Source organism: Diabrotica virgifera, chromosome 7, assembly GCF_917563875.1.
Source record: "Diabrotica virgifera virgifera chromosome 7, PGI_DIABVI_V3a".
NCBI lineage: Eukaryota > Metazoa > Arthropoda > Insecta > Coleoptera > Chrysomelidae > Diabrotica > Diabrotica virgifera.
In genome coordinates, this window is record NC_065449.1 from 191,795,343 (window position 1) to 191,808,278 (window position 12,936).

Below are 12,936 nucleotides of genomic sequence, written 5' to 3' on the forward strand. Positions count from 1 at the left end.
CTTAACTCAACATTATTGATTTGGTGTATTTCGGTTGTTCTGTCTCTTTTTGAACCGAAGATACATACCCCTAAAAGTATGCCGTTTTGTACCTACCAAGTCCTATAATAGCTGGCTTATAGGTGGTCAAAAGTCACAAACTACACCGGTTCTGAATCAGCCCTGACACCCTCTTCAAACACAGAAAAACAAATTCAGAGCGGTTTAACTTTTCCAGTCACACACACCCATACATAGATATCCACAAATATTTTCCCTTTTTTAAATAGAAATTGAGTCATATTTCTGAGCTCGGTACCTTTTGAATGGTATAACCGATTTTCAAAATAGACATGCGTTGGAAAGGTATTATAAGGTAAGACAGTATAATATGTGATTACTTTATTCAAAATAATCTGCGTATGTGCTCAAGGAAAGTGACACACTTATCATTAATTTATCTGGGTTTTTGCAGTATTTTTTCTATAATTTTGTTATTTTTATTTATAATATCATAGTTACATCGTTAAAAAGTATAAGTCTGTTAACCAAATAATAATAATGATATTATATTATGTACTGCAAGAGCCACTTTTACCACATAAATAATAGGTCTGGATCCCGCGTATGAAAAAAAGTTGATTAATAGCAAGCTGAAAATTTGTTAATAGCTTAAGGGTATCTAGTCGCACAAACTTTGATATATGGGAACACTGGAACAGGGGAAGTTTTAATTGTGGAACAGGTTAAAAATTTGGAACGGTCAGACCACGAAAACGGCACATGTATTTTGTCCGACAGAACAGACTTAAACTCTTCGAACAGAGATTAAACTCTCATGCAAAAATCAGACTTCTATTTATCTCCAAATGGGCGTTTTAATGAGTGGAACATGTACAATATGTGAAATGACAGGAATTATGACAGGTGATAAATAGCAGTCTGATTTTTGCATGAGAGTTTAATCTCTGTTCGGAGAGTTTAAGTCTGTTCTGTCGGACAAAATAAATGTGCCGTTTTCGTGGTGTGACCGTTCCAAATTTTTAACCTGTTCCACAATTAAAACTGCCCCTGTTCCAGTGTTCCCATATATCAAAGTTTATCCGAATAGACACCCTTAAGCTATTAACAAATTTTAAGCTTGCTATTAATCAACTTTTTTTTTCATACGCGGGATCCAGACCTATAATTTTTTCTACAACCGTATTAAAAATGCAATTTTTAGCACTCCATACGAGCGTTAAAAATGCTACTTTAAGGCACTAGTGCTTTAAACAATTTTTAAAGCACTGCAGTTCGTATTGACCGTATATGCAATTTTGATGTAATGTCAAAAAAATATAAAATTGGAATGTCAGTCAAGTTCAAGTAAAAGTTTTTGTAGGTATTGTCCTGTAATTACGTTTGTAGAAAAAATATTGTATGATATGCGTGTTAAAAAGTACATTTTTAAGGCACTCATGTGAATTGCAGAACTCGCTTTCGCTCATTCTGCAAACTTTCACATGCGTGCCTTAAACGTGTACTTTTAACAGATATCATAAATAACTATTTAGTAAATTTTTACTACTTTTTCTGTATAGTGTCACAAGTCAAAATTTTTTTTTAATATTTTTAGCAGAATAAATAACTACACTATTTTGTAGAGCTTTAAAAACCTTTGTAACTGATCAAATAAGTTATTATACTAATTTTAACAGTTTTTGAATTAAAACCGAAAAAGTTTCAGCACAAATTTTAAACGTCGTTTTCTCAATACATTGCTTTTTTGACTTATGACACTGTTTGAGCGGAGGTGCGATATGTGTTTCTCCGTTGTACTCATATTGATTAACTCGATTGAGTGTATTTCCAAAAGTAATTTTCGGCAATATGGTAATAACGGATAGCGCTTTGCATAAGATAATAGCTTCAACCTCATATCTGCATTCCACTCCGCCCTCATAATATATACAAGCTATACGCTCCCGACGCTAAAGCTGTTTTCATTTGAAGGTCCTTTTTTGTGTGGAGATCGTCCCGTTCTGGGTCTGGTTTTACAGTTACTGGTGTGACTTCGCTATTCCCACTACTCTTCTCCATTCTTGTCTCACCTTGATTGTCCTTCCCATATTCCTATTTTTTAAACTCCTTAAGCCTTCGTCCACTTGTTGTCTCCATGTCAGTTTAGGTCTGCCTCTGATTCTTTTACCTGGTGGTATCCATTCCGTTGTAACTCTTAACGGATTGCTCTCCTCTCTTCTTATTATGTGTCCATACCATTTAATTCTGTGCTTTAATTGCTCTAACTATGTTCTCTTGGCCCATCCATTCTTGTATTTCATTATTCATCCATCTCCTTGCAACGTCTTCATTTTCCATCTTTTGCTCCAGTATTTTTCTCCTAATCTTCTTTTCAAAAACTTTCAATTGCTCTTCTTCTCTTGCTGTTTATGTATATTTCTCTGAAAAATAGAGCGGAGGAAATTTCGACACCAAGCAGGTAGCGACTAAAATTTAATGGCAATTTTCGACACCAGTCCCAAAGGCCGGTTTTTATCTTACAGGAATATTCGACACCAAATAAATATAGTTGCGGCATAAATAAAATAACATATAATTAATTAATAATTAATTAATGTATATGTTTATTTTATAAACATAAGTAATATACAGTGATGAGCGCACTAATAACCGGCAAAATAACGCAAAAGATGGCAAACATATTTAAGTCGTGAGTTAAAAAGAGATGACCCTAGAAGAGGTGTTAAATTTAGCGATAGTAACTTATAGACTGACATTATATTGATTGTTTCTCACCTTTAGACGTCTCGGACGAGTTTGAGAAATGTCACTGTCACAGTGACAGTTTTAGTTGACATACTCTTCTGATACGTCTAAAGGTGGGAAATTATCAATATAATGTTAATTGATATGTTACTATCGCTAAATTTAACACCTCTACTAGTTTTATTTCTTTTTATCTCACAATTTAATATGTTTTCCATCTTTTGCGCTATTTTGCCGGTTATTAGCGCGCTCATCACTGTATATTTTATTTTTCTAAAGCAATAATAATATCTGAATATAACACTAATTAGTAATTTTTATACATTTTACAGTCAACATACATTGTATACAAGAATTTATTAGCTATTATAGGAATGATATTTTAATAAAATTTAACATACGTTATGTATTTGTTAGAATCGTAGTTTATCTATAATTTTCTCCAAAATTGCCGTATACTCTTACTTAACGGTAGTATCTACTATATTATATTTTGACATACGTGTCCACTTAAAACTTTTCAGTAAGCATAACAAAAGATGCGTTGAGTAAAAAGAATAATTAAACCTCGAATGGAAGGGATCACAGGCATCTGTGGTGGAAATAGGCTATCGAGTATGTAATTTTCCGGTAAATAATCTGCACATATATCAAGTGTTTAGGTTTATATGACATGAAATCATAAACAAAGCATTTTTCAACTTCCTTAAGTTAAATCAAACGTATGACTTAACTATTTTGCAATTTCTGAATTTGTATTCTTATATTCTTGTACCAAAGCTAAATATTGAATTTTTTAAACATCATTATTTTACATCAGTTTTGATGTAAGTGAAAACGGTTTCCGCAAATTTTTACATTGGGATACATACCCAATACCACAATGAATGGCTTTTTCAAAGTCCACAAATAGTTCAGCTGACTCTAATGATAATTGAAATGTTGCAAAAATTTTAGACTTTTTTGAAAATTTATTAAACAAAATCAATTTTTGTATTTCTTTGACAATTTGTCCTTTAAAAGGAACATATTGTCCATTTTCCAAGTCATGTATAGTAAATAATTGGAGAAAAAATTTGATACCGCATGAAAATGTACTATCCATATACAAACAAGACCTCAAACAAAAAATAAAATACCTATGTACAACTGAATGATATTCGTGTACTAAAAATTTAGATGCAAGTGATAATAAATATTGAGAAAACCCAAGTAATTACCCGGCTAAGTACCTGCTTTACCGCGCGGTGCTTTTCCGGTAATAAAATTTGACCCTTCGATTACCTTAGGTACAAACACAATTTGGTGCCGAAAGTTCGCCCGCCGGAAAAATATACCACTATTTATTTAGTCCTGTCGCCAGGGGGGGGGGGTACAACGGCCTCCTGTATTCAGATGGACTTACCCAAGTTTTTTTTATGTATTTTGACCTGTAGAACACGAATTTTTTGGGTAACAGTTGATCCGCATGTCGATAAGATTGTTATAAACCAAGAAGTTGAGGAATCACATAACAGCGATTTCTCGCTAAACAAAACATTTTTTTGTATTTTTTGGGCCATTCTAACCAAAAAATGTTCCTACAAATTTTTTCATAGGATGCATAGTTTTCGACATAAACACGGTTGAACTTTAAAAAAATCGAAAAATTGCAATTTTTGAACCCGAATAACTTTTGATTAAAAAATAAAATAGCAATTCTGCTTACCGCATTTGAAAGTTCAAGTCAAATTATATCGGTTTGAATTATTTGTATTGCTAAAAATTTATTATTTTATTGTTCAAAAAAGTTATAAACACCTAGTGCTTGAGTGATGTTTTCAATGATTTCTCATTTAAAATCGAACGAGTAGGTAGAAGAGGGGAAAGTTCAAGCGGGCTATTTCTACGTAGCATGCATTAAAACGCATGTATTAGGCACGGGAAACACTATGTGTTTATAGCTTTTTTTAACAATCAAAAAACAAATTTTTAGCAATGCAAATATTCAAAACAGATATAATTTGACTCAAACTTTTAAAGGCGGTAAGCAGAATTGCTATTTTATTTTTTATTCAAAGGTTATTCGGGTTCAAAAATTGCAATTTTTCGATTTTTTGAAAGTTCAACCGCGTTTATGTCGAAAACTATGCATCCTACGAAAAAACTTGTAGTAACATTTTTTGGTTAGAATGAGCCAAAAAATACAAAAAAATGTTTTGTTTTGCGAGAAATCGCTGTTATGTAATTCCTCAACTTCTTTGTTTATAACAATCTTATCGACATCCGGATCAACTGTTACCCAAAAAATTCGTGTTCTACGGGCCAAAACACATAAAAAAACTTGGGTAAGTCCATCTGAATTAAGAAGGCCGTTGTTACCCCCCTGGCGACAGGACTAATTATTGGTCTTGTTGTCGTTTTGTAAATTTTCATTTCTGTGTTTCGGCTTATTTCATTATCTCTTTACTTTACATTTTTTTGTTCCCCACTTGAATTCTTTTTTCATATCTACACTTTCATTTCTTCTACAGTCTAATACTCACAAATGTTTGAACGTTTCGACCTCTTCGAAACAGTGTGCGTCTATTATCAGTTCTGTCTTTTGTGTCTTCTTTTTCCTGCTTAAGTTCATGTATTTTGTTTTATTTTGATTTATTTCCTGTCTCCTTATTTTAGCTTCGTTTTCAATTTCTTGGAAGGTTTTCTTTAATGCCCTGTTATCCGTTGCTACTATGGATATATGGTCCGCATATCCTATTACTTTTAATGTATTCTTGTTTACAGTACTTGCGTTTTACATCTTTTTTGCACGATTGATCATTTTTGACTGTTTACCGTGACAGATTTTACATCAGTAGGCGACATTTACTAGCAACTCGACGGTAAGTAATCCAACTCGACGGTAAGTACTCCAACTCGACGGTAAGTAATTCACTTACCGTCGAGTTAAAAATCTCTTAATTTTAATTTATTTTTTGAAAGAATAAAGAAAACTAACGAATTATTTATTAATACTGAAACTTATGGTACAATTTGTTAAATTATTTAATGAAATCCCACTTGTTTGGGCTGTGGTTTCATTTCTAACAGAAACTCCTGCAGAATCGCATACATTAGTAGTATTACTAGTATTGCACAATATTTTTTCGGCAAAATCTATTTTATTTTGAAGAGAATCTTCTACATAGCTTTCTGCCACTGTCGATGAACGCCAACCTCCATGACGCTTTAATCCGAGGACATCAACACCTCTATTAGTCAAAAGGGTTGCTGATGTCCTCCTGAACGAATGGCCAGTATAGTTCTCGGGATTAGGCAAATTTAAGAATTTGGCAATTTGAGAAGGCCAGCCCCCGATTGTCCCTTTCCATATTACTTGAGCACAACATTTTCCTTTGGCGTATCTTAAGAACAAATGATTTTATTTTACTTGTAATGGACGAAGTTTTATATACTTTGCAGAATTTCTAAATATGGAATTTTATCGTCTGGTTTATTAACGACTGTAAAAGTACGCTGGATGTTCGTTTTTGTATTGGGTACTTTTACAATCATTAAACCATCGGTTTGTTGGAAGTCATTCATAGTAATATTATATAATTCTTCTCTTCTACAGGCACCAGATATTCCCAATATCATTGCGACCTAAAAATTATGAAAAAATCTTCATTAGAGTATTTCTTTTACCTAAACTAGCTTATATTACCTTGTGAACTAGAAATTCTTCATCCGGTGCTTCCATCAGAAATTTTTCAAATTGCTCCCGTGTAAAAATGCTCGCTTTCTTAGGCCTATAGCCAACATTTTTTCTCTTCAAATACGCGATCAAATTTGAAAACTTGGAAATATCAATGCCATCATAAAGAAAAACGGTGGATTTAATAATTGAATATTCTGCCCAGAGGCTTCCAGGAGCTTTCAACTGCATATGTCTTTGAACGAAATATGCCAATAGAGTCTTTTCTTCGATTCTTAAATTCTTGCCTTCGCACCATTTTTTAAAACTTTGGTAGGTATTTTGATAACGGATTTTGAATTTTTCGGGAATAATTGCAGAACACCCTTCTTCCCAAGCCCGTTAAATTTCTTCAAATTCACTTTCGCTCATATTTTAATTTATGATAATCAAAATTGTACTTAAAATTATTGACAACTAAATAAAAACTCAATTCTCCATTGTTGTTATGCACCCTAGTTACTACCTAAAAACCAAAGTATCTATCTTGATAAAATGAATGAAACTAGTCAATATGACGAAAATGTTTAATTTTATAATTTATTATGGTATCAATCGTGCAAAAAACGTTATAAGCATGTCGAACGTTAAGGGTAACCGATCTCAGACAATAATTGGAGTCGTAGCGCCGCTCCTCCTTCAAACAATTGTCTTCGATCGGTATAAAACTCTTACCGTTCTCCATACTTAATATACTATTAATTATCTTATCTAGTGATAGAATAAATAGTATCGTTGAGAGGGTTGTCCATTTTTTATTTTTATTATTTCTGTTCTTTCTCTTCCAGTGTCTCACATTGTCATTTCTATCAATCTTATAATTTTATTTATTATTTTGCTCTCTTGTATGTTTCGGATCACTTCTGTTTAGTTCGTCAAACGCCTCTTTATAGTTTAGGGAAAGTATACGTGTTTCTCCGTTGTACTCATATTGATTAACTCGATTAAGTGTATGTCAGTATTTCTAAAAGTAATTTTCAGTAATACGGTAATAAATTAAAAATACACAAGTATATATTTTGTAAATTATTTACACATAAAGCAATTTCCAGTTGACGGTAGCAACGAACCATATGTAACAAAACTTAATAATGCACTTTCCTATTCAATTCAGTCCGACATCGCCGATATCGCTTTGCATAAGATAATAACTTGAACCTAATATCTGCATTCCACTCCGGCCTCGTTATATTAGTTCTCTTTTTACTAACTGAAATTGATTCATCAATTTCACTCTCTATTAACTCCGCTTTGATTCGATTCCGACGATATCTAATTATTGATTGGGCTCAATTGACCGTAGTCGAAAATAGAGATAATCCCATTCCAAGTTTCTTTGGAATTTCCTCAAGTTCGAACTCGCAGCAGCAGTTTTCGAAGAAATTTAATTTAACAATTTTCTTGTGATCGTTGAGGTATTAAAGGGATTAAATTATTTAATGTTGCCAAATATATAGCCGTCTTTCGAATAGTTTGTTTAAACAAAATAATTCTGCTTTTTTTAAATAAAAATAATAAAATACATACTAGGGCTATCCCATAAGTACTTAGCCTACTACTACAGAAAAACGAATATCTTGGGAAAAGTGGTGATTTATTTCTGAGCATATAGTCCAAGAGGCAGCGCTGAAAAATCTCTTTGAATTTACTAAAGCTGGATTTTCCACTGTTGATTACTGTGATGGTGTAGAGAAACATACTGCGGTCGGTCAAGCGAAACGTAGAACAGGGTAAAATTATTACAGTCCGTCAGCTGTATGACGGGACAGAGCCGGTCGGTCGGCCCCAATGAATGTACAGGGTTATTCACTATATTTTGACCCCCTTGTAAACTGCTTTATTTACATAATTAGAAAAAAATGTGAAATACAAATTTATTCGATTTTTAAATTATGATTTTTTGAAATATATGTCGTAATAGTGACGTCATCCATTTCGGCGTTATCAATTATTCGACTATATTTTTAAATAGGAATAGGGGTCGACTGCTAGCTCATTTGAAAGGTTATTCAATTCCCTATTCGGTAGCATAAACATTAATATGATTGTGTGTACAGGGTGTCCAAAAAATGTTTTTTTATTAATTTAATTGTTTCATTAATAATTCAAAAATTTTTTTAAACACCCTGTATAAATAACACAGCCCAACAAAAAAAATGTTTTGTCTTGCTGCCGAAAAAAATCAACTGATTTTAGTTACTTCATCTATGCTAATTCCAAAAATACAAATCTCTATTTTGTATCAGCTCTAGTTTTCGAGATATAACATACTTATCAACTACTTAAATATTCTTACATTTCTGTATATTCCACCACTATAATTGCAATATGTTTATAAACAAACTTAACAAATTCTAAGACAAATGAACAAATGAACGAAAGGGCCTATTTTGGTGTTCATTTAGGAGATCAAGATGAATCCTGAGCTCCACATGTAGTGTGCAAAACTTGTCTTTAAAACTTGCGACAGTGGACGAAAGGACAACGAAATTGTTTAAATTTGGTTTTTCAATGGTATGGAAGTAACCAAAAAATCATTTTGACGATTGCTATTTTTGTTTTGTGAATATAAAGGGAACTAATGTAACAATCGACATACGTGAACATATCCTAACCTGGATTCAGCAATAAGACCAATTCCACATCAGCTTAAGTAGATACCCATTCCAATATTTAGCAGTCTACGTATGTTACCAGAGGATAATGCCCAAACGTTATCTGACGAACTGCAGACTAATAGATTTGAGGAAGACGACAGTGATTTTGAAGGGGATTCAACACGTCCTGAGCGCTATACTCAGGAAGAGCTAAGCGATCTTATCAGAAATGTGAACCTTAAAAAGGATTCTTCCGAGTTTCTTACCTCCAGACTAAAAGAAAAGAATGTTCTTCACCCAGACACCAAAATTGCATACTACCGTAATAGAGATAAAAGATCTTTTGCCTTTTTTTCTCAGCAAGATGATATGGTTTTTTGTAACAACATTAAAGGACTGTTAGAAAAAATGGGTGTATCGGAGTATACACCAGATCATTGGCGTCTTTTTATCGACAGTTCCAAACGAAGTTTAAAGTGTGTCCTTTACATAATGGCAACAAATATGTAAGTATACCAATTGCGCATTAGAGTGAAATAAATGCTCAACAATTTTAACAAACACGGTTGTCATGTGAGTATTAAAATTCATTTCCTCCGCAGCCACTTAGACCGTTTCCCAGAAAATCTTCACCAAGATATCAAAATGATGGAAGAGGGGTATCAGGGAGATGGGGCTATCACATGATGGCGGATTACTGCTGGAGTCTTCAAAGGGACCGTCCTTATAAAGCCTTTGCAAGAATATCATATAAAAGGAAGTTTTTAGATGACGCCGAATAACACATTTTTGTTGCGAAGCTGCCAGTTAGGTTAGATGAAAAGTTAAGTTTTTTTGGCAGATATGTGTGATGATTTTTGTAAGTACATTATTGTACAATAAATATCTTACTTTTTATTCGTATTTGGTCTATTTCATGGGTCGCAGCACTACATATATGTAAGTAGTGCTGCGTTAAATTACCCTATATGTTAGAAACGTGATCTATTGTCGTATTTTCTAAAAACGATCTGATGGAGCAAATCTGGTGGCATTTTTGGATTCAGCAGACCCAAATTACCTAGAAACAGTAAAAAAATTTCCGGCGGCAAACTGTGTGTTTACCAGTGTAATGATCTTAATGTTTATAGTACTGTATAGTGAATTAAATAACCTTTCAAATGAGCTAGCAGACGACCCCTATTCTGATTTAAAAAAAATAGTCGATTACGTTATCACGCCCAGATCGATGACGTCACTAGCACGATATATATGCCAAAAAATCATAATTAAAAAATCTAATGACTATTGTATTTTACATTTTTTTCTAGCTCTATAAATAAAGCAGTTTACAAGGCGGTCAAAATATAGTGAATAACCCTGTACATTCATTGGGGCCGACCGGCCGGATCTGTCTCGTCATACAGCTGACCGACTATAATAACTTTTATTTATATTCAATTTAGAATGTGTGTACTAATTTTCAGAATTAGTAAATGGATTTTATTACCTTCGTAGGAAAGCAATTTATATTGATACTGATACCCCCTCAGTAACCCCTGTTCTACGTTTCGCTTGACCGACCGCAGTATGTTTCTCTTCACAATCACAGTAGTCAACTGTAAAAAATTTAGCTTTAGTAAATTCAAAGAGATTTTTTAGCGCTGCCCCTCCGTCTAATAGTCTCCTTTTAGCTTGACACAACTGACGCAGCGATGCCTCAACTTCTTTAGTCCGTCTGAAAAATACGTTTTCTCGAGGTCTGCAAGTAGGCTTCCATGGCGGCTATAAATTTTTCCTTTGACTTAAATTTGTGCCCAGTGAGTGACTTCCTCATATTTAGAAACAAAAAGATGTCGCACAGTGCCAAATCTAGAAAATACGGTGGATGGGAGAGCAGTTCGTAGCCCAAAATGGCCCAATTTCGCCATGCCGACATTTTTTCCGAGCCACTTTCGCCATTCCGACGTGCAGGAGCATTTTTTCTTTGCCAATTGGGACTGTTTTCCGCAATTCGGCGTCGAATCGGCCCAATAAATCGGCATAGTAAAGCCCTGTGATCGTTTTGTCCTTTTCCAGAATTTCATTGTTCATGTTTTTTATTAGGACAAGGTGGACTCACAACTTGGAAGTCTAGGTCTTCTAGTCTAGTCTTCTAGTCTAGTCTAGGAAGTCTATCTTAGTCTAGGGTAGACGATAGCTATCATAGTTGATTGAAATATTATTCTCGAATATTATTTCAATTATCAGGGGTAGTTTATCGCTTCACCTTTGACTTACTGTTTCCAGAAAGTTGATATAAATTACACGTTGTGAATCCCAGCAAACGGTGGCAATCACTTTTGCGGCCAATAGGACAGTGTTCGACTCCTTCGGAAGATGTTCACGGGGTGACGTCAACTGTTTGGCTTTCCTTGGTCTCTGGTGTGTACCAGTGCATCTATGGTTCGTCAACGGTTATGAAATAATATAGAAACTCCTTTGTTTTACGTTTAAACAGTTTCAAACACTGCTCTGACCGCACCGACAGCTTTCTCATTGCCAAAATTTCACGCAGCGTATGACCTACACAATATTTTAGGATACCTACTATCTCACATATCTCGAGCATTTTCAGTAGGTAGTCTGCCAATACGAGACCGTGAATTTTTGTTGACGTTATCCTTCATGGTAGCCGTTTTCGGGGCACCTGGCCATGACTTATCAAAAACCGACGTGCTACCCTGTTACAACTCGTTAAAGCAATTTTTACGTTTGCCATCGAAGGAGAAGAGTCACCGTACATGGCATTTAAGCGCTCTTTGATTTCTCTGTGCGATTTCCCTTTCAAAATTAGATTCAATAAATAAAAAGCAGTAATAGTCCTGTGGCCAGCAGGGGTACAACGGCCTCCTTTATTTAGATGGACTAACCCAATTTTTTGAAGTTATACTTCCTTACGATCGAGAGTGAAATTTTATAATGCCGGGCGCGTGCGCACACAGACAGTATGTATTTCGTTGCTAATCTTCCAAGATATGTATGTATCAGCGCTGTCAGCGCAAATAAGTCATATTATATCATATAAAAGGATATATTAGTGTTCTTAGTAAATGTATTATTTATTATAATTTTTATGTCTTTGGATTTGTCTTTCTCGGGAATAAGATATTTTATAATAATAGTATATTTAAAGTATTTTTGTATACCACTTGGTCTATTAAATTTGTCAGTATGTATGAGAAATCTTGTAACCTGTCAAAGCAAAAGGGATATAGCTCAGTAGTAGAGCGTGTGACCGGAGATCAAGTGGTCCCGGGTTCAAATCCCGGACGATTCATATTCTTTTTTTATATTTTTGGTATCGTTTTAATAAAATTTTTAAAAGTTGTAGGTAAAGAAAGTTAGTTTAATATTTAAATAAAATACAAATAACCTGTTAAGTATATTAATTTCGTTGAAATCATAATAATATAAGTAGAACTTCTTACGTGCGTACAAAGTACACACACATTCTTATTTTTATGTATTTTGACCCGTAGAACACGAATTTTTTGGGTAACAGTTGATCCGGATGTCGATAAGATTGTTATAAACAAATAACTTGAGGAATCACATAACAGCTATTTTTCGCAAAACAAAACATTTTTTTGTATATTTTGGGTCATTCTAAGCAAAAAATTGTTTTTACAAGTTTTTCGTAGGATGCATAGTTTCCGACATAAACGCGGTTGAACTTTCAAAAAATCGAAAAATTGCAATTTTTGAACCCGAATAACTTTTGATTAAAAAATAAAATAGCAATTCTGCTTACCGCATTTGAAAGTTCAAGTCAAATCCTATCGGTTTTACTTATCTTCATTGTTAAAAATTAATTTTTTTATTGTTAAACAAAGCTATAAACATATAGTGCCT